The sequence below is a fragment of the Eucyclogobius newberryi genome, unplaced genomic scaffold, assembly GCF_026437365.1.
Source record: "Eucyclogobius newberryi isolate DKJ021-1_F unplaced genomic scaffold, fEucNew1.0.hap1 SCAF_21, whole genome shotgun sequence".
In the NCBI taxonomy this organism is placed as follows: Eukaryota; Metazoa; Chordata; class Actinopteri; order Gobiiformes; family Gobiidae; genus Eucyclogobius; species Eucyclogobius newberryi.
Window position 1 is genome coordinate 26,370,704 of NW_027315846.1, and position 4,268 is coordinate 26,374,971.

Here is a 4,268-nt window from a genome sequence, read left to right on the forward strand (position 1 = left end):
ATTTGTATTGTTATTGGCCTTTAAACCTGCTCCTGAGTATGAGTGTCTGTCAAATATACAGAAAGCATGCATTGCATAATAAATGTGAGGCGTTCCCTCATCAGCATTTTGTGTTAGCATGGGGAAACAACAGAAGCTAGCCTGCCCCTACATGCTAATGTTGATCTATGAGATCACAAAACTGGGAAATTTTAAACAGCTTTTTTCTGAGGCACAGAGGGAGAGGAAAAGGACAATCTGTGTACTTTAACCTGTTACTCATGCTTTGTTAAGGCTAGTTATTATAAAGGGTTTTAAAACCACTACTTCCGTAATCAATCTGCCAAGTGAAGGTCATTTTCAGTGGAGCCCATACTTGACTCTTTCTGTGTACGCTATGTACGCTATATTCAGCTAATCTGGGCTTCCTTGGGTGGACCTCGGCTGGTGGTCCGGGGTTGTGCGGAGGTTAGCGTGCAGGCAGATTGGTCCGGACAGGAACAGAGCAGAGCTGAGAGAGACAGGATTAGAGCCGCTCATGACATTTGGCACAACACCCGACGGGGCGCGGGTAATTTAACGGTGAGGGGTCAAAGTTCACAGGGGCCTGACCTGAACACTGCTGCTGCTGAGGAGGAGAGAGGAGAGGAGAGAGGAGAGAGGAGAGAGGAGAGAGGAGAGAGGAGAGAGGAGAGGAGAGGAGAGAGGGGAGAGGAGAGAGGAGAGAGGAGAGGAGAGGAGAGGAGAGGAGAGGAGAGGGGAGAGGAGAGAGGAGAGGGGAGAGGAGAGGAGAGGGGAGAGGAGATGAGAGGAGAGGGGAGAAAAGAGGAGAGAGGAGAGGGGAGAGGAGAGGAGAGGGGAGAGGAGAGAGGAGAGGGGAGAGGAGAGGAGAGGGGAGAGGAGATGAGAGGGGAGAGGAGAGAGGAGAGGGGAGAGGAGAGGAGAGGGGAGAGGAGATGAGAGGAGAGGGAAAGGAAAGCGTGCCTCTGCTGGAGCTGAGCAGGATATTACCCCCTGATAAAAGCTGTTTGAAAGTGTCAGTCCTGGTAAATAAAGGTCATTCAAACGTCCAGAAAGAATGAGAAAAGAAAACAGAACATGAGAGATGGTTTCATACATTCTACATTCTGTCATTTCATTTCAAGCAAAACCTTACAATCGAAACAAACACTGAAGACATTTTTGATCGGGAAACAAAGTCAAACATTTCAACACTTAAGAAACATTTGACTTGATCATTGTTTAAATATGTGTACTTGTAAAGTAATACAAGTTAAATAACAGGAGCTTTATGACCTGTAGATTTCAAATATATGGATGTCATGATATCATATTTTTATTACAACTATTGAGAGAAGAAACATCATGATTTAACAATTACAGTTACTGAGATTATGAGACGACAGTGAAATCTTTAAGTTTATTTATTCATCTAAATTCATACATTTTGTGATTGTGAAAGACAAAATGATGTGAATGTGACAAACTATGTATAATGCATTCATAAGCACTAGTTTTTTTTAAAAGCCCTTTAAGGCCTTTATTATTTGATTATTAAGGCTCCTTCAAACTAAATTAACACAATGTTTTTATTCAATGGCTTATTAACATTTTTTTATGTTTTAGGTACTAAGCCACCTAAAAATGCTAGTAACTGTCAAAGTGCTTATTAATGCCTTATAAATAGTTTATTAAGAAACCTTTCAATCATTACAAGGATATTTTCTTGTTTTAACAATGCTGATGTTCAGAAACGTTCTAAAGGATGAAATCTTTACAACAAACACGTTTTTATTCAAATATTATTCCATTTCACCTTCTTTTAAGATCTGAAACCATTCCACCTCCCCCCTGGTAAGTGTCCGCGTACCGCTGGTTGGGAAACGCTGTTTGAGATGACAAACATGTGGTGTTTTTGTGGTGGACCTTGTACGTTCAGTAAAGCATCTTCACACTGTAACTGTCATTGTGCTGCTGTCGACCCGAGCAGACCTCCTCCCTCTCTCCTCACTGTACACTTCTCCTTTCCCCACACTTATTCCTCTCCTTTCTCCTCTCCCTCTCCTCTCCTTTTCCTCCCTCTCTCCATCCACCTCCTCGCGCCTCACTGCCCTGCTCACTCGGGCTGAAGGCTGTTCCCTTGTCAGCTTGGAGTGCACTAATTAGGCCCTGCTTTAATTCTCCAGGATGCTCGGCTGCCCTTTAAACGGCCATCTCACATTCAGAGTGATGCTAATTGTAGCGTGGCGCGGATCTGGTAATCACCCTGGGATTTTCCTTTCTCTGTCACTTTCCTTTCCTCTTGGGTTCATTTTGCATGCGTTTGGAGGCCTTTGTTTTTCAGACTTCTTAACTAAGAGGCGCGGATAGGCATCAATTTGTTTTAATGCACTTGAGGGGTTCCGAGTGCTGGTCAAAGTGAAGTAAACACCGGGGTAAATGAAATGTCACGGGCTAAAAACACAAGCTGGTGAGAGGAGCGTGTCAACAGGTATTTCCTCTGTTCTGTTAGGACTCAAGGACGACTCAAGCTGGGACGCAGTTATCTGTTACGCACAGAGGACACATCGTGTAGAAAGCCCTTCTGATGCTCACTGCAAACTGGTGTTGAGTCAGAGGCCGATGGCACAGAATGTTAGCCTCACTTCCCTCATCCCAGGACAGCTCACCACTACTGTAAAGCACTTTGAATATATTTATAGGTTACAGAAATCCAAGATATTTCCCCGATTTGGTATGAATCTGGAGAGTATGTGAGCGATTGGTGGAGGTCAGAGGGGCCGATGGTGCAGATTAGCGCTTCTGTCAGCTTGCCCCTGGGCAATAAATATCTATATATATATTGAATAAATATTGCAATGTAAATTGTTGTGTAGATTTAAAGCAAATGCATTAATATTATAAGACCCGAGCGCCACAAGCCGGCGAGAGGCTTATTGCTTCTATAAGGCCGAGTGAAGCACGGCTGCTGAAGAGCAAAAGTGCCCAGCAGTGACCAGCAGTGACCAACAGTGACCAGCAGTGACCAGCAGTGACCAGGGACCCAGACCATGACGCAGGAAAGCGTGTATAATTTATGAAATTGGAAAAATGGAAAATAAAATCTCAAATAACCGCGTGTTACAACTATATATAAAAAATATATCCATATAAGCCTGTTTTCCCCACACTTCTGCTGCTTCTTCAACGGCCTGTTTCTGTTTGGATTAAGTCCTGAAAGTTTGTGACAGGTGCACAGCTACTGTCCACCCCTACCTACCACTGACCATCACCTTTTCTTTGGAGACAGTATTAGGCTGTTGGAGCACTGGCACCAACTGAAACATGAACAAGTACTTCATAGAAAACATCTTTGAACATAAGTTATCAGCACATAGGAACTTATCAATGACATCTGTGTAATTTTCAGTTCCAGTTTAATTGGACAATTACAACAATAAAACAAAGTCAGAACTCATTTAGACCTTGATGAATGACATAATCAGAAACATCTTAACCCCATATAAGTCCATGCATACTGAATAGCAACGTACATAATCTTAGCAAACGGAGAGTACCAAGGAATGGACAAATGACTTTTCTAGGAGAATAATTCAGGGTGATTAACCTCATGTACCGTTTTTTCTTTGGCTTACGTCCCAGTCTGAACGGCCAGATTAAACTGGCTAACGAGCAGAGCAGCTGGAGTTATGAGGAGATGGAGAAAGCCATGTTGATAGCCTCCTGCAAGAGTAATTGAGGTTAATGAGCAGTGCTGCATTAGAGGGAATTATTACATTTGGTCAAACTATGAAAAATCTCGACGGAGGCCATGTTTAATACATGTACAGTCATTTTGCCTGATTTGAAAAATACTCAACGTCCAGATGAAAACAATTGAGAATGTCTGAACCGGAAAGAGGCTGCTAATGTTGAGGGGTCATTTTGTGATTTGAATGTCTTTGGCGGTACGGCCAGATTAAACGAAGCGTCACATTCAGCATCTGCACACATTTGATTGAACTTGAATTTGTCATTATGAACAAATAATACAGTGCATTTGTACAGAACTATATTTCCTCCAGCTCCCCACTGTGGCACCTGGTGTTCCAACAGTCCTGCTCCAAATACTAAGCAGGTCCTGCCCTGCTCAGCTTCCAAGATCTGACTAGATCTGACCCACAGACAGTCAGTGGGCAAACAAATGTACGTGCTAAAATTATCCTTTTTAGAACGCACATTTGTATATATATTATTCTATCTATAAAAGCTGAGTTTTGATTTTACAAGCTCTATGTCCCCACCTTTGT